Raw genomic sequence first — 19,989 nt, 5'->3', positions numbered from 1 at the left:
CTCAGTCCCCTCCCCCCAAAAAAAATGAGCAAGAGATGAAGAGGGAGAGAGAGGGAGGGAGATTGATTGATTAATTGATTGATTGATTTACTGAGGGGAAAAAAGTGTCTGGTTCATTGGATTCCAGGGAAGTCCTCTGCCTCTAACCATTATGTCCACAGTGGCTCCCATTGATTGCTTTTTTTCCTATGGATAAGAGAAAAAAAATGCCAGGCTTATGTTTGGCAAGTCATGTCAGTATTTGAAATCATTATTCTAAGGAATCTCTTCCTTAGACATTAACAAAAATCTTCTTTTTTAAAACTATTTCTCAGGGTAGATGGAGACTAACTGGTCACTATTTTTTAAGATTCTATCCTAGAAGATTCTCAATGAGCTTCCTTTACCTAGGTGAAATAATTTTAATGTTTTTCATCCTATCTCCTAAAATAATCATAATTTTCTTAGACTTTAACAAGGGTGAAGACCAAGAAAGCAACAGCTCATCCATGGGTATTCAGCATCAGCCATGGCCCATAAATGCCAAGTGCATCTGCTAACAGCAAGCATAAACATGAAAGTGGTTTTATTAGTTTAGGCACTTTAAACTGAAATAACCTAAACTGATATTTATTAAAACATGGGAAGATGTAGCTATATCACCCAGATTTTAAAATGTATCTTACTATAGTGTTGTAATTTTATAGACTGAGTTATATCAAGAGAGATACAAATATAGAGATAAAACGAGGTAGGGGTACAAGTAGAGATAGAAACGGAGATGAAGATTATGAAATTAGATTGCTTTAGATAAGACCTGAAAAAAAATCACAAAATCTTTTGTACTAAAAATCTTTATAAAGCCCTAAATTCAATGGTAGAGTAATCACAAACATTCTCAACTCTGCAGAATAAAATAAAGTCTTTAATGTGTTTCTTTGAAATGTAAACAAATCACATGGTATCTTTGTTATGATCTGTTACCTACAGTATAGAAGTCAAGCAATATTAGATCATATAATAATCCAAGAAAAACCACTTCTCCCTTTGACCTAGTTCCAAAGCACTTTCCTCTGGCTTTGAAGATGAGTAAATATGCTTGTTAAAGTACTAGATCAGGCCATCCACTTTTAGTAATAGATTCTATTAATTATCAACTAGTCCCTATTAATGTGACTTTAAAATTTATTTGGAAAAAAGTCTTTATTGTATAAGTCTTCTAATTTCTCTTTTATTTACTAAATGTCTGCATATTAGTTGCTCAAGAGATTTCTAGCTATGCTTAGCCTTTGATTATCCCTTTTAATAGAAACAAACTTGAATGATATTCCCAATGCCATATAAGTATCATGATTAAGAAACTTAAAAGTAACCTTTCCTCTTAACCCCCTTAGTTATTCCATAAATGTTTAAATACTGGATCTACCATTTTCTTTAATAAAGACATTTCTACAAAAAAAAAAAACTCATGACTATCCATCATATTTCTTAAGCACCACTATGCTTGTTATATAAGCAAGATTTATAGAAGGTAAATTTTTGCCCAGAACAGCTAAAAGAAAAACATTAGCCCTAGCTTTTAGTTCTATTAAGATAGAAAATATTGGCAGAGATTGTGATTATTTCCTTTTCAAATTGGTTGACATTTCCTAGTTCCAGATGCACTAGAAATTTGAAACTGACTTTGGAGAATAAGTAATTTCATACTTTTTGACTAACAAATGGTTTAGTAGTTGTCCCCTTTAGTATACATTAAGTTCATGTGCTAATTGAATAATACAAATTTTAAGATAAGAATACATTTACAAATATTGCTATCCCCATTGGTATTTGGCAATATATATAATTGGTTTTGGAAATGTTTAATTTACCAGTATCTATAAGGTTTTGCCTAAAGAAATCATCAAGTTTTTTATCCTCTCAGTAGTTTAATAATGATAATTTTTAAAAATTAAGTTTACACTTAAGCAGTCAATACTTATTATTACTATGAATCTGAATGTTTGGAAACTTATCAGATTATTTACAATTAAAATAAAAATTAGAATACCTGAAGATTTGGTTGACTATTATAATTGGTTTCTTATGAAAGAGTAAACATTTATCACAGTGCATCTTTCTTTTGGTATATCATAGAACTAGTTGTGTTCTACAAAATATCTAGCAAAGAGGAATATTAAAACCAAGAAAAAAAATTATCTTTCACTTTAATAAACAATGATGATTTCTACTAGACTCTTTCAACCTATTGCCATTCTCCTACTATTATGTGTCTTTGTGGGTCATAAATTTGCAACTCCATAAAGAAAGGGGTTTATGGAATAGAACACCTAAATTTTAGAGAAGTTATAGAAGAAGTTGACTGAGGTCACATTGCAAACAATGACAGAAGCTTGATTCAAGCTCAGGTAGATCTAACTCAAAAATTACATGGACCTTTTTTCATCCATTACATTATGCTTTTCTCTACAGTCAGCAGCAACCAATGCTATTCTCACCACCATTGCCATGATCTTGCCTCCTAATCCTTTGAACTGTATACATCTAAACCATCACAACAAAGTAGTATGCATATTGTATGGCAATTTAAGGTAGAATTGGGGGTTTGAGGGAACAGAGTCTATCTTGAGGGTGACTTCAAATTTGGATATTAAAAAATGCTGCAAACAAAGAAGACTGATCTGCATAATAGAAGCCTCCAAGAACAATAGATGTCAGGGTAAAAGGGACAGAGAAAAATACTGTAGTCCAGATATTCTCAAATGCACCAGTTTTGTGCTATCTCTGTGTCAGGTGTAGTTCTGTTATCTCACAGTTCTTCTAAAGAAGCCATCTACTCCAAAGAACTTAGGAGCAGTGTAGATTTTACCGAAGATTTTATAGGGAAGATGGAGGAGGAGATTTCTTTCTTTCTTTCTTTCTTTCTTTCTTTCTTTCTTTCTTTCTTTCTTTTCTTTTCTTTTTTCTTTTCTTTCTTTTTATGGAGGAGGAGATTTAATTTGCACACCTCTCCAAAACCTTTAAAGTCTTCCATTAGATGTTACATTTCTTTTCCAAATCACTACCAAGACTTTTTTTTTTTTTTTGCTTCTTCTCTTTCTCAACATACTGACCAACTTGTTTACTCTTCTCTTTCCTTCCTCCAATTCTCAGGACCTTCAAACACATCTCCCCTTCAGGATGCTGAAAATTTCAGCTCTGCCAGAGGGACTACCTCCAAAGTACACTCAATTCCCTTGATATACACAAAAATAAAGGACTTCTGATTTATATCATTCATCCTCCATAAGAAGCAATGAGAAATTACAGCATTTCCTGAAGTAAACTTGGTTCTCTGAAATCAGTGTCCATAAAAATTTATCCAGAATAACTATCCATGAACATTATGTGGACTGATGCTATTCTCTACATAAACTCTGTCTCCGTGTTCATTCTAGATGTCCTCGCCTGAGTTTCATTCATCCTCACTTACTTCACATCCTGATCCTCAAGTCTGACTTTGGCCAAAAATCAGAATGGACCCTGCTTCCAAAGATGTTCATCAACAAAAGTCATCAATACCCCATTTATTTAGCATTTCCTGCGCACTTGGAAGTGTGGTGAACACTTTAAAAATAAGCGAGTTAAACCTCCCAAGAAGTCTATGAAGTAAATATCACTGTTCACATCTGCCCCTTGGCCTTTCCCTTACATTGAAACAAGACTTTTATCTTGGTGCTAACAATTTAGTGATAGAGTTTGCGAAGTAAGCATCTAGGAACAGCACAGATAGTACAAAGTATTCACCTTGATCTCACATCTTAATGATTTAATGGGACAAAAAAGTATGCCATTATTTAAATTTAATTCACTGAAGTTATGTAGTGCTTAATAATTTCTCAAATGGTGTTGCCTATATAATCTTCCCCAATCTTCACAGTAACATTGAGAAGCAAATATTGTTATGACCCCATTTTCATAGACCAGGGAAGGAGACTCATAGATGTTAAGCAACCTACACAAAAACCTATTAGCAAATGGCAAGAGGTGTCTTACAGGTGAAGGTGGTATCCCTTCAGATCCATTTACTTTGAATAATATAGTGACTCTATATAACTATATATACTAACTGTATAGATAGTTACCTATGTAACTAGATTAACACACACATGGTAGCATGTGTTGTAGTGGTCAAGGCCAAGACAAGTCACTTTGGCATGAACACTATTTTGAGCTGAAGGCAATCAGGATCCTGCAGGCTCAAGAAAAACTTTTGCCCCTCCCTTAACTACTTAGAAGAATCTAAATTGGGCATCTTTCTCAGAATAAGAGTTATTAGCAAAGATAATTTTTATGTAAGTGACCCATTTGTATGGCAAGGTAACATCCAATTCCTAAACATATGCTTTTCTTATTGCCCTGTGAATTGCATTCATTTCTTCTAAATTGCCTGACCCCACCCTCTTTTCCTTAATTCAGGATGATGTATATACCTCATTTTGCCTAACTAGCTTTGGAATTTTCATGTCTTTGTGGATTCCCCATGCATATGCTATTAAATTTGATTTTCTCCTATTAATTGATCCCATGTCAAATTGATTCTTATTCCTGCTAAGAAGGACCTTTGAAAGGACAAGAATTCTTGTTCACTGACAGTGTGTGTCATATGCAACTGTGTGTGCCAAAGAAATGGCAACTGGCTTAACAGGGCTGACTTTTTAAATAGAGACTAATAGCTCAACATTTGCCCCTCTGAAAAAGTAAAAAGTTCAAGTACAGTGAATTGATTCAGAAATTTATAACCATAACATGAAAAATCTCCTTTAATCTCATTATTTAAATCTCATACTTTTCATCTGTAGACTAGAGATATTATTATAGGATTTTGTGTTATTTCAAAAAATACAACTTTAATTTATGTATGGATGGGTACTGGGGATGGGTGTACCACAGTGTTCTTAGAGCTGAGGTCTTCTAATATTCTGAACCCAGAGATGATAATATAGAACATCCCTTCACACTATTCTACTGAGAGAAGAAAAAGAGGGTGGTAGCTAGAAGGAAAAATATAGGTAAGGAGCAATCTGAATGAATAGGAAAACTGAAATCAAGACAACTTAACATATATTACATATATAACCAAGTGAATATGAACTGCAAAGCATAAATCAAGTTTCAAATACAAAAGAACTTCTGAGATAGGAGATGATGACAATCATAAAAATAATTAACATTTCTCTCACACATGACAATTTGCCAAGAATATTATATGCAGCATTTGTTTAAACCTCACCTTGTTTCCATGAGGTATTACTATAATCATCTGCATTCTGTAAACAAGAGAATAAGGCCTGAAAGATTTTTATAAGAGCTCTAAGTCACCCAGCTTGTGAATGGTATTAGCCACCATTTCCAAAGTGTGGCCACCTGCAGTGGCATTCTCTCAGGCAAAAGGGAAGGTGGTGTGGGAAATGTAAAATGTGGAGCTGCCAATCCACAAAATTTACGAAACAAAGAAATTAGAGTAATTTCAAACTCAGAAGTTGAAAAAAAAAAGTAGAGTAATTCATGGCAGCTTAAACATTAGAAATTGAGGAAGTTCTGTAGCAGCAGGGACCTAATAGAAAGAAAAAAAGACTATAATAGATAAAATGTATAAATTAACAAATGTATTCAAGCTGTCTCTTCCTGTGGAGCAGCTATTAGGGGCAGAGAGGGAGGGCAGGGAAGAAGAGGGGAGATGGGGGGAAATCATGACTGAAAAAATACCAAAACATCAGAGACCCATCCAAAGAGTAATTCAAGGAATTCTCACTGAGAACAATGAAAAGAAAATAGAAAAAAAGTTTCAATATCATAAAACTCAAACATTTGGGCAAGTATTCGAGTTAATTGCTTGAAATAAGGTTTGGAAAATGATTCTCTAGCTAATGTCTTCTTAGAAAGAACAGAAGAACATTAAGTAATTTGATTACAATCATTACAAGGGAGGTTTATATAAAATTCTCTGTTTCTCAGAGCCTCACCTTAACTCTTGCTATTCTCATCACCATTTTGATTCCAGAATACTGGAAACCAAGACTGTATAATCATGAATAGAAAGTAAACATGCCCTGGTGGGTTTGTTTTCCCTTACTCGGGGGGGGGGGTGTTTCTGTGGGGTGTATATAGTAGGAGTTACATCATGCATAGCCAATTGTATTCAGTTCATCAGCTGATTATAGACATCCCTTCCAGGAAAGCTTCCATCCCTGATATGCTCAACTCTATTACCCAACTCTGAGGCACAATGAAAGATTCATGAGGACAATGACAGTACAGATGTGTGAAATGCAAGATACCCAGAAGAAGATGAAATTCATTGCTCAATCACAGTGTGTTTTATATAATACATTGTGGCAAGCCGCATACATGATCAAAAATGTATCTTTATAAACTATGGCACCTCATACTTTACTTATCATCTCTGCAGATATGCAAGTAATACCTCACACCTAGGCAGAATGCTAATGATGAGCAGAAGATGGTCATACCTCGGAATAGCTAGTACACTTACTTCCAAAGCTCATACCTAAAACATCCATATTTCATTCAGTGAAAAGTTTATTGCACTCTCACTTAGAACCTTTTTACTTTTATTTTACACACAATTCTAAGAAATTTAGTATAGCATAGGATTAATCTAAATCAAAATCACAGGCTCTCCCATAAATTAGTGCCCATGTCTTAGTTGGTGAGAGACTTAATCTTTGCTAGCTCCCACTTACCTGGAAAATGAGTATTTCACAGAATAGGTATGAAATGTAATCATGCTGTGTAGAAATCAGCACAAAAAGCAAGTGTCCTAGAATTTAAATGCAGATATTTTTTCATAGAACCTGGTTACCACATTGTGAACCAACTATTTTATCTGAGCTTCTATCAGGGTAAAAACAAGCCTTTCCAATGCCAAAGAAAAATGGGTTGTTCTGGAATTCTTGAGAGATTGATTATACATCCATCTCCACAGAGAAACTCCCTAGGAGATTTTCAAAGGTAACTATAATTTATAGGGTTGTCTTTTATTCCTAATGTTGATATCCCCCCTAAGAATTCAAAATGCATAGCAATCTTAACTGGCACACAGGTAAACAGCTCTTCCTAACTTCATTGCACTGCCTTACATAGCACAGTATAATAATCAATGCTCCTGATGATGAATAACGTCATCAAGAAAGGGTTAAGTATATGTTTCTTAATGTTCTGACAAGGAAGACAAAGTGAAGAGAAATGTTAAGATCAACCACTTAAAAACTTCTAATTTAAACAACATTTTTTCCATAGGAAACTTAGAAATTTCAGTTGAGAAAACCCATTCATTCAAAACAAAGCTGATCACAATGCCAAAATACATAATCACTATCTTCCCACTCATGTATAAAGATGGTTTAATACTCTGTCTTCAGGACTTGGACTTGTCTTCAAGACTATCAAGGTAACTTTTTTTAGGTGGAAGGAAGCAGTTACCTAAACATATGCCCTTTCGTGATCTTTGCTTACTGTACCAAGTTGTTTATCTATTTTTATTGATTTGTAGGAGCTCTTTACAAAGGCCCTTCATGATATTAAGGATATGAGCCTCAGCTTCTACATTGTAAATAAATTTCTACAGTTTATCCTTTGCTTTATGGTTACTTTTTTGACAGAGATCTTAAATTTTAGTGTAATGAAATGTGACATACTCTTCTCTTAGATCCCTGAATTGCTCTCATGGAAAGGGAAACTTTTTCCAACCCAAGATGGTTCAAATATCCCCCTATACTTTCTCCTATTCTCTATGTGGCTTTAGTTTCACATTCAAGTCATTAATCCAATTGTAGCTTATGTTTGCATTAGGCAAGGCAAACAAATTCTCAATAAAACATCTTCTTTGAAAATATAATTCTTTGCCTCTTAATCCATGTAGATAAAAGCATGGATTTTTACATTATGCCTAAGAAAAATAAGTGGAATAGATTTTTCATGTTATTCTAAGTCATCAAACATTCATCTCTTAAGTAAACGTTTTGGTGTTATAATGAGAAGGAAAAGGGAACTAACACTTAGATAATGCCAAAAATGTGCCAAGCACTATCCTGGGTACACTATATCCACCATTTCATCTAATCCTAATGAAGCTGAGAATCAAAGGGGATAATAACTTACCTGCAGGTCATGTAGCTGGAAAACTGGAGAAATGGTTCAAAACCAGTTTGTTCTAACTTCAAAATGTATGTTCTTTCTGCACAATGACATAAAAATGTTACATACAACATGTCTAAGGGATGCATGATTATAATATTTAATGGTTAATGCTACTTTTCCCCAAATGCTATGCAGCCCATGTAATGCTTTGAATAACAGTTACTACCATCATGTTGCATCATAGTATATAAAGAGAAAAAATGATAATATAAATGGAACTCTATTCCTGGTCAGATGAGAGCTGGAAAATGGATTCTTACCTCTTTTTCTAATTCTGTGTGCTGCATTTCTAGCCTGGAACTTAGTACAGAGGTGACATGATATTCCACAAGAGTTCTAGGCAGTTGGGGAATTTTGTACTTCTAGGTATAGTCCCCAGCCTCTAACCACTCATCCAGAATGATTAAGGACCTAGGTATAAACTGCTTTGTGAAGTGAAATCAAAATAAAGTAGATTCTGTTGTTTGTACACATAGCTCAAAAGAAATATTTATGTTAATGTTATGCACTCTAATTTTCCTATTAATATCATGTCAATACAAAAGTTTTATAGCACTTTATTACATGAAAAACATCACCATGTACTTTATCATAATTGATTTCCACCATTACCACATAAAAGGAAAGCAGAACAGGTGTTATTTCCTCTGCTTTTATAAGGTGGGGTCTGTGCTACTTGCCTAGATCCCAAGGCAGGAAAATGGATGAATGAAGGAGCAGGGGCTACACTCACTCCTGGGATGCCTAATTCAGTTCTTCCCACCTTGCAATACTCCTTTAAAAAGAAAAGAAAAGAAAAACCTAGCTTTAATTTTAAAAGTCCATGAAAGTCTAATAAAATAGTTTTTAAATGATTTATTTTATTAACATATGCTCTGTAGCCCTATCCTTTTATAAAAAGAGATACCGTAATCTCTGTCCCTAGAGCTATTTGAGAAGTTAATAGGACAAGCATCTGTCCTTGAGGATTTAAAAAAAAAAAAAAAGCAGGTAGACAAGAAAGTCCACTGGGTTTCACGCTGTGCCAATAATTAATATTCATAAGGGATTTACAATCACTTTCACATCTTTTTGGAAAAGTTCAATTCCTGACACACTGATAGACCTACTATGTACAGAGTTTCTGACGGGTACTAAGAAAATACAGTGGTAAACGAGATGCTTAAAACCAATATTTACTGTGGCTATCTCTGAGAGTGTGGGATTTCAGGGAATTCTTTGGCATAACTTCGTTTCCAAATTTTTACCTAATTTGTATGCATTTGTTTTGGAATAGGAAATAAATAGAAAATGTATGGAAAAGCGTATAGTGTAGTGAGATCTTATTTCTAATAGAATAGGTCTCCCATATTAAGCTCCTTTGAAAATGCTATCCTGCTGAGCTGAAAGAGAGAAAAGCCACACTGATTGCGCAATGACTATGTCCAGGCATTTTCTTGGATAGTTAGAAACATTAATCTTCCTTATTTCTCACCACAACTTCTCAAGGAAAATATTATCCTCGTTTCATAGATATATAAAATGGCTCTTACTGAGATTATATGACTTGCTTTTGGTCATGCAACAAGGTTTCTATATCCCCAGCACAGTACTCTTTTCACATTCCCATGATACCTTTCAATTGTGTAGACAATAGGTCTGTCTATTGCGGGGAATACAGGTCTGACTTATGACTAAAACAGAAAATCATGCGTGAAGTTCCTAGGAGCACCATATTCATTTTGGTTTGTAGTTCTTTAATACACCAAATATCAATTCTTAATGAATTATTCCTAGTTCCGATAAACTATTGTACTGAGTCTATTATATCCAACCAATGGGTCTGCTTGTTGATCAAATTTTCCTGTTAGATAAAACGGAAAAAAAAGTCAACTACTTCTTTTAAACTAATATAGTTCAAACAATTACCTGAAGTGTTCCATAATTGATATTAACTACACACTTATTACCACCTTGAAATTTTAATTTGTACATTCCAAGGTTAGAAACAAAACATGGAGCAAACAGAAATGTTTCAAGTTGAATGTAGGAATTGTCACTCCGTGAAAGAAAAATTCCAACATCATAAATTAGCAAAACAAGAGTTTTTTAAAAGTCTGCATGTAGTCAGGAATGTTCAGATTAGATTAGTAAGATGCTAAAGATTCCAATATGTACAGAAAGAGTAATATTTATTAAAAAAATAAATGATTAGATATTTTTGAGAAGTAAAATTACTTCTAGCCATCAGGAAAATGCTCTTTCTTGGAAAGTTTTAGTGACTGAAATTAGGGACAAACAGGATTTCTGGGGTATCAGTGAGGTTCTGTTGCTTATCTCAATACTGGTTAAATGTTACCCTCGGTTTGTATATTTTCTGGTTATATATCACACAGTTCAATAAACATTTCTAAGAAATGACTTCTAGGAGTGAGGACTAAAACCTTGACTGGTTTTTAATGATGCTTTTTGCATCTTCACACTATAGATTTAAAAAAAGTCATTAGAAGAGCTTAGGTACAGGGGATATCTATTCATTTGCAAAAGAAAAAGACAAAAGAGGGGTGTTTGGATGGTTCAGTCAGTTGGGTGTCTGCCTTGGGGTCAGGTCATGATCCTGAGGGTCCTGGGATGGAGGACCCATGAATCAGAGATTGAAGAAGTTCCCTGCTTGGCAGGGAGTCTGCCCCTCCCTCTACTTGTGTGCATGTTCACTCTCTCTCTCTCTCAAATAAATAAATGAAATCTTTTAAAAAAAGAAAAAGACAAAAGAAAATTTCTTAAAACCATTTCCCAAAAGGAAAAAAGATTAGTTATTTTTAGTATTCCATAAGTATTTGATCTGGGATAAGACGGGGTAATCTAAAGTCCTCAGACACAACAGGCCCCGGTCCTACATATGCACATGTGCACAAGTACACTCATACACATACACACATATGCATGCATTCCAAACCATGTAAATCCATCCCTGAAAATAAGTCTTTGGTCTATAAAGAGTCACTATTGAGCAAGACTCAGACACTTATATTTCTAAGGATTAATTTTGGGACAATTTTTCCTTAGTATCAAATCTGACAAACCAGATTATTTCTAATTATTTCTAATCCTGACAAGTTCTGTGTTGTAGGACTATTGCTGATCCATGAAACTCTTATTTTTAAAGTCAATTATTTGAACCCCCAATTCTACTGAAAGCCTATTAGAAGATAATGGTAAAAGAGTACACTTAACTTCAACAGAAGCTTGTAGTTCTCTAACTTTAGAATTCATAAGAATCATCTGGAACATTTGTTGACAACATAGACTTTTAATCTGTATGTCAGAGGCCTTGATTCAGTAGACCTGTAGGGCAGTCCCAGAAATCTATGGTCTCCAGAAGCATGCCAGGTAATTCTGAAACAGATAACCAGCACACCACACCTTAAGAAACACTGCCACTATTAGATCCTCAAATATTTAGTTCCTACCAAACTCTGCATGGGATTTAGAGAGATCACAATACAAGCAGTGTGCATGGACCTGAATAACCGGATGGTTCTCATCCTGAAAATATAATAGTCCATGATTTAACACCATGCTAGAGTAAAACAAGGGAGAAGAGCACAACAGGACAGGTGACTTCACCATGTTCTCTTGGTGAGTTTGACAAGATGTACCCTGGCTGAAGTATTGTACATTTGTAAACTTTGTTCTAGTACTTTCAAAACCTTCATCCTATTAGACACAATAGCTTATGTGAGGGAAAAGGGTACAACTCAGTAAACTTTTATGACACCCTGACCCATGGTTGGCTAAGACCTAACAAAGATTTTGGCTAGCTAGCAGGCAAACTTTCCATTTGGAAACAAGTCCCATTCATGGAAGCTGTAACTCAACCTGTCACAGCAAGTATAAAAGCATTACATCTGGACTGTCATGGGCTGTCAATCGCAGGATGGCTCGCTAATTTTCTCAACCCAGAACCTCATCATGCTAGAAGCAGCAGCTACTTTGTTTACCCTCATTCTTAGGCAATCTTTCTCTGCATTATCATTTTGATCATTAATGTGCTTATGTTGACAAGAGCCAAAGAAAATTCAAATGCAACCCAGAAACAACAGAAATGTGTCATCCTGGAACGGACATGTGGTCTGTCCAACCTAGGCACCTGCTTCTCATGATGAGTAATGCCAGATGTTTCAGGGAAAGATATAAGTCTCTATTACACATGTGCTTTATGCAATTGTGCAATGATACATCACAAGGGAGTTTTCTTTTTCTGACCCTGGGTTAACCATCAGTTGCAGCCTAATATTTCAAGACATCAGCCCTTGAACTCATTACCCCTACATCCTTTACAGTACTCTCCTAAGAAAGAAAAAAAAAAGAAAAAAGAATATTTGAATATTTGTTCAATATGTTTCCTCAAAAACTCTGGACCAAAGCAATTACACTTGTAGACAACATTTTCTGGTTTCCATTACGGAGATGGCTGGATATTTGATATAAGGATAATATTTATTCGATAGAGTAGGTAAATGAGAACTAGCTCACATTTGCAAATAACTTGGAGACAAAAATTACTACTGATAATCTTTAAAGTTGGTATTAGGAAAACCTCCCAGAATCTGTATAACTAATAGCATAATTTAGGTAAAATGACAAAAAAATTACTAGTAACAATTGCAAGAATTATGAACACTAACCATTTCTCTATGATTATATACTCTTGAAAAAATTCAGTAAGAAACATAACAATAGTATGATTTATTCATTTGTTGAACAGATATTTATAGAGCACCTTCACTACTCACTGTGTTAAGGACTAGGGAAGTAGTCATGGGTTTTACCCTTATATGGTCCAAAAGGGGAGATGGACAGTTGTTAGAGAAATAAATAGATAATATAATGACAAACTGAGATATATGTTCTGAAGGAAACCAGCATGGTTATAATAGAGGGAAAACTGGAGGAACCACTATAGAGTGGTCATATACATTTTCTTCAAGAGGTGACGTTTAAGCTGAAATGAAAGGTTAAGAAAATAAAGATCATGCCAGAAGCAGAAGGGGAGCATTTAGAGTAAAGGAAGCAATGACGAAAGTCTTACAGGTAAAACCAAGCTTGGTGTGTTTTAAGAACTGAAAGGAAGGGGAAGTCAGTGTGCCTAGTAGTTGGTAAGAATCACATCTTTTGTAGGACAATGTAGGTTATTATAAAGAATTGGATCTTTACAATAAGTGAGATGGGAAGCCATTAACTTCAAGGACTTCAAGTAGTGAAATGGTGTGAATGAATTTCCATTTTTTGAAGATCACATTGGGTACAGGGGGAGAATTAATGGAGGAGGTTAAAGAATGTGGTTTGTTTGTTAGAAAGTATATGGAAATACCTGTCAATCTGATTAAAATGCAGATTCTGGTTCTCCAAATTCAGGATGGGGCATGAGATTCTGCATTTCTAACAAGCTCCCAATTGATGCAGATGCTACTGGTCTACAGACCACACTCTGAATAGCAAAATATTGCTTGGCAAAAGTCCAAAAATATTGGACTTTTACCAAAGTCCAAACTTTTGTCTCTTTCAAGATGGTGGCTTGACTTAGGTTGGAAAATGTGGTAATGGAGGAAATTTGACAGATTTGAACTACCAGATTTGCTATAGCATGCTTCTTTACGTTGTAGCAGTATAGTATTAAGAAAACCTCTGAAACCAAAACATATGAAAGTAAAAGTTGATCCGGGAGTTTTTATCTCAACACTGGGTGTGGATGTAGATTACTGCTGAAGAATTAAAGGCAGAGGTGGAAACTTTCAATGAATAGGCCATAGCTTAGCTTTGGTGGGTAGCTTAGAGGGGGTTGAAGGAGGTGGTGAGTGGGATAGAGCTGTTGCTTGGGGCTCAGCCTGACAGCCAGGGAGTTATCATCAGTGCATCAGTGAGAGCAGAAGACTACAGACGGACAAGAAAGAACCTCAAATTCAGAAACTTTGTTCTGCCACATTTTAGCTCTGTGTCTCTGGAAAAAAATCACCTGTCTCATATCTATTTCTTCATTTAATAAAATATGATGCAATGAGATCACGCACATGGAAACATTTAGCATGGCACCTATCATAGTAACAAGGTATTAATAAATATCAACCAAGTAAGCTTATGCATTTCCATGGGGGACCACTTTTGGTTCTTCTGAACATATAAAAAGAAAAGTGTTTACATAAGCTATAGGAGGGTGTGATTTCATATCATGGAGTGTGTCCCTATGCAACCCATGTTGTTTCTGCTCTGGTAAAGATACTTTCTGACAACGAAGTTGGAAAGCCTTTTCTTAGTTAGAGGCAATAAATAAGCATCACCTTTAAATTAAAAAACAGTCCACACTTCTGCAAATGCTTCAAAGGTAATTTCCAATTAAATATAATATTGTTAATACAGAACGTAAAAACTTATCCAGTCCCTTCACCATACCTGAAAAGCATCCCTAAAAGGTAACAGACTCTTATGTTATCAATACTCTTAGGAAGATTGGCAAAATTGAGACTGGCTCTTTCAGGTCACCACCCTGCAGTGGCCATCAAGATTTTTTTCTTGATTCGACCTCAGTCTTTTGTTTGTTATATTACCTGTACTAAGAACAAAGCTTGCTGACTTTATCTTTCCTAGTTCAATTTAAAGTCATTTGTCTTACCCACACTTGCAGAGGGAATAGAAAATAGCTGACCCCCTTTCTCTATTACTCAGGTCTGGTGTGAAGTTAGACTGACTTCAATTAAGCCTCTTTTGTAATTAACAGCAAATATTTGTCTACAAGCAAAGTGCCAGAAGTCACCCCAAAGCTGTTTGATCTCTAAGTGGGTAAAACATGACCCCTGTAAACATACTCTGCATCATTAATTCATAGTGATTCTGGTTTTCCCGGTGACACAAAGGCAAACTCACTCTTTTCAAATTATAAATACAAAGCAATTAGCTTCTTTATAATCTTAAAAGTCATGGGCTTTATGGCTCTCTCAGGATAGGAAAGAATTTATAGAGTACAACTTGTATAGCCCTATGAGTTTATTTACTTGTTGAATCCTAGGCCTGAACTAAATGACCAGGGATCTTCTCCCCAGAACCACTCTATCTATCCCAGGCAATGCAGATGCAGCCTTAGTGCCCACACTCCTTTTATTTCCCTAGAATATTCTCAGACTCTGAAAAAGGGTCTCTGAAATTTCCATTGACAATCCACTCTGATAGAAAAGAAGTAAAAATTTTGGTCATTATCATTGTGCATGCTCCCTCAGGCAACAACTCTAGGCCTCTATAAGAACTTCTCACAAAACATTTCTAAGTCAATTCCTCAATTGCACAGAACCTCTCCAACACGGGAAACAATCAGGCATTTCCCACACCTGTGAAACAATCACTGTCCATTTTCACTCACAGGCAGGGCAACATCAAGGAACTAAATATTCTAGCCACACAAACTACCTGAATCCTATAAACCAATCCTTCCCTTCACTTGGTCTCGTAATAAATAATGCTAGGATGCCTGGGTGGTTCAGTGGTTGAGTGTCTGCCTTTGGCTCAGGTCATGATCCTGGGGTCCTGGGATTGAGTCCCACATTGGGCTCCCCATAGGGGCCCGGCTTCTCCCTCTGCCTATGTCTCTGCCTCTCTGTCTCTCATTAATAAATAAATTAGAATATTATTTAATAAATAAATAAAGCCAAGTTTTTGGGTTTCAGAGATGAAAAAAATCTTTCAAGAACTTATCTCACACCTATACCTCTGAAATGACCTTGATCGGGCTCTACTTCCAATTCACCTCATTTAAATCCATCCTACACACTGACCCCAAAGAGAGAAATCTAAGAACAGATATGATCATGGTGCTCAGGCAATGGAAGAGCTTGTATTTAACACATCAAACCCATCAATATTCTTGTGACTCACTAAACTGTAAAACCTCTAAGGCAAGGAACAAATCACCTTCATCTCATTAATCCTACAATCTAACACCAGGCATGGCACTCAATAGATACTTCATAAATGCTTACTGAATGAGTAAATGTTAGTTTTTAAAAATCACAGATTCCCAAAAATGGAGATCTCCAAAGAAGAAAATAGGGGAATAAACATAGTAAATGACAAAGATGCCAAACTATAGACTTTCTGTCAATCTTTCTTTTGTTCCCCATAGCAGTTAGAGTAATATCTGAAATAAATACTTTATATCACAACCTTCTGCTACATCCAAAGATTCTGAGATCACCATCACCTCCCAAGTGATATGCAGGGAAATCACATTTCACACCAACAAATTATTACTGAAACAAAGCAAAGCGGTCCTCTAGGTTTTAAGTAGAATGGAATGGAATGATGTTTTCTGAACCCAGTTTCATTAAAATGGATTTCAGTCCAAATCCTCCAATAATTGTAACTCAATATCATCTGCCTGTTTATGCCCACCACACACACATACAGGTTTTTGATACGGTGAATCTTACTTAGATATATGGGGGGTGAAGTTTACTCACCCTTAACTACCATTCCTCCTCGGCTTCCCTAACTGCATTATAATCATAGTCATTACTGCCTTAATGATAGTAATAATGTTTTGTGCTTCTACAGCACTTTTCAGATGATCTCAAAGCATGACTGCATCGTGACTGTAAAAATTAAAAATGTGTGCCTCCTCTGGAATGGTGTTTATAATAAGGGCGGGAGCTCACAGACTTGTCTGACACCCACAAGTCAAAATTATGAGGAGGCTTGTACAGATTTGTTTCTTTTATTTAGCTAGGAAAGGGTGATTTTATGGACACAGGTCAAGACAAGTCTCCAGAGGAGCCCATCAAAGAAGAAAGACCTATTTCTTATCCAACACTCACTGACCTTATCAAACACATTTTATACTGACAAGGAGGAAGAAAAAATTTAATGCTTCCATAGTTTAAATCTGCAAAATGCCTTTCAAGTCATGACAACAAATTGACCAGATGCCCTGTGTAGTCTTGGTCTCCAATCTCAAGCCAAACCTGTATGATTTAAACTTCTCATCCTCGTTTCATGTGATGCTTTCATAGCACCCCCCCCCCAATCTATCACTGCAAGTTCTATATGGCCATTATTATAATTATCTTCCTATAATCTGAGGAAATCACTTAGAAAACACTAGAAAATATAGTGAATCCAATTTGCCCTTCATGAGGACCAACCCATCGGTTAGAAGGGTCCTAAGTCATGAGAGGCTAAGACATTTCTGCCTCAGTCTAAGAAATTTCCCTCACCCACACTTACAGAATATACTTAGTAGTTACCAAGTACCCATGTAGTGCCAGGATAAGGCAAAGCAGTGGGAAGAATATGTAGAGATACAGTCTCTGCCCTTGAGGAGCTCATATTCTTTGTAGGCTAGATCCCATGAGAGGGGATAATTGGTCCTGCTTCCCCATGACTGCCCCAAGAAGTTTAGTGTCTACATGGCAACAGAAAGATGAATTTAAGATACAAATTAGATCATATTGCTCACCTGCTCAAAACCCTTTGTGTTGCTTAGCACAGTTAAAATGATATATAAATTCTAACCATGACCTACACAGAGATCCCTGGTTCTCTTGCTGCCTGCCTGTTTCTCCAGTCTCATTCTCTTCTCTGTGAACTTTCCAACTTAAGGCACCCTCACTTGCTTTCTGCTTCCCTAAAAATCTAAGCTTAATCACCTCCAGGATTCCACAGTTACTGCCCCATCCTCTTATAACACTAGTCTAGACCGTCATATGACTTGTTCCCTCATTTCATTCACCTCTCTCCTCCAGCCTCAACTTCCCAGAGAAGCCTTCCTTAACCACTCCCTCTAACATGGCTATCCCAACTGTAATAGGTCCACTCTCTCTTTTTAGCCTACTTTATATTTCTTTATCATCCATATCCCTATATGGAATTATAATATATATGTTCATGTGATTGATGGTCACCATTGCTCCTTTCCACTAGAATGTAAGTTTCACATAGGCAGAGATTTTGTTGTGTTCATTACTGTAACCAAACCATCTAGAATAACACTCTTCACATAGTGCCTGCTCAATAAATACTGATAATAAATAAATTTGTCTATACCCACATTTCACCTAACAATACCACTGGATCATCTATTTTCTCCTAGTACCCTAGGGATTCTTTAAGGTCTTCAAGATGGGAAAAGAAAAGGAATGGATCTTTACCTTTTAAACACAGACACACTGATGTGGGCTGCAAGTTGTATCTATGTTCCTGCAGTCATCCTTTACTGCCCATAATCCCAGTTCTCTCTTTCCTTTACACATTAGGCACTATAATTACGGTTTTATTATTGGGGACTGGCTGTCCAGTCATCAGAACGCATCTTTCATTGACGTGTATTGCCCCATGGACATAGATAGGCCTGATAATTGTGGCTTTTTGTCTACATCTACTCCTATTTCTTTTGAGCAGGCTAAATTTTGATGCATTCACCTATCCCAAGGTTTCCCCATAAGAGCAATAACAGGAACTAGATTGTTTTCATAAAGCTTCATGTTTATCTTGTTAGCCTGAAGGGGTCAATTTTTTTTAAAAAATCTTGCTTTCTTATAGGGTATTTCAAACTATCAAAACAAGTTTGTTCAAAGAAAAAGCTACTTAGTTGGATTCACCAAGAGCCTAGCTGCCTACCTACAAACACATACAATTCTTTGTGCAAAATGTTAATGGACAAAATGCAAGGACACAAAAGCTCAAGTCTACCAAAATGAACACACAAATCTTAAGATATACCACATTGGTGCTTTTGAAATTCTGATGGGTTCAAATAAGTCTTGGAGCTTAGTGTAAATGTCTCATTCATAATTGTCCCACTTCTGTATAAAGCTGCCTCTCCAACAAAGATTATTCCCTCCTTTCCACCCCAGTGCCCAATAAGGATATTGGTTTCCATTGCCAGCAGGCAGCACTCTGTGGCATGTGAGAAAACAGGCTGATGGCATTGTCTTTATACCTCTTTTCTGCTTTAATAATCACTTAGCAGTTGGCTTGATCTCATTGGCTGACAATAATACTAATTCAGAAAATGTTTCCTATCACAAAGAATAAGCCTTTTTTCCTCAGTATTTCATGCCATCACCTGTCTTTCCAGAAAATGAGGTAAAACACTGCAGTATTACCAAAATATTTAGTAAAAGTCATGATGTTGGTTTTCTTTTAAAACTGTATTGAGCTGAGCTACAGAGAATACTGAAAACTGCTTTTCCATTTCTGAACCTAAAAGTGAACCAGAGCTATGTAGCCACCCACCCATCTGTTCATCCATTCTCCCATCCCTTTTAACAAGCACTAAACATCTACTCCAGGGCAGACCCTGCTGGAACTGGAACTTTAAGTATTAACAAGATATAGTCCTTGCTCTAAATCAATTATCTACCTTCAACCAGAACTTTTGTCTTCAACAATAACAATAGCTTTTAGGTCCAAACATATGTAGTCTGTGTAGCTTTACACCTACTAATTTTCCTTTCATGACTCTCTACCAAAGCTTTAATTGAATCCACACTACATATCTGTGATGTTGGGATTCTCCTATCTCCTTGATTATTCATAGTACTTACAAAGTACTTGTTTCTTGGTTTGCCTATTTTTTCCCCTTTGCTTTTCTGTTTTGTTTCTTAAATTCCACATATGTGAAATCATATGGTATTTGCCTTTCTCTGATTTATTTCACTTAGCATAACTCTCTAGCTCCATCCATGTTGTTGCAAATGGTAAGATTTCATTTGATATGACTGAATAATTTTCCTTTATATACATCATGAACCTCATTTAACAGAAGCAGCAGCAGAACCTCAG

The sequence above is a fragment of the Nyctereutes procyonoides genome, unplaced genomic scaffold (genome assembly GCF_905146905.1).
Source record: "Nyctereutes procyonoides isolate TBG_1078 unplaced genomic scaffold, NYPRO_anot_genome, whole genome shotgun sequence".
NCBI lineage: Eukaryota > Metazoa > Chordata > Mammalia > Carnivora > Canidae > Nyctereutes > Nyctereutes procyonoides.
The sequence above is the reverse complement of the archived record's forward strand: the minus strand, read 5'-3'. Positions refer to the sequence as shown.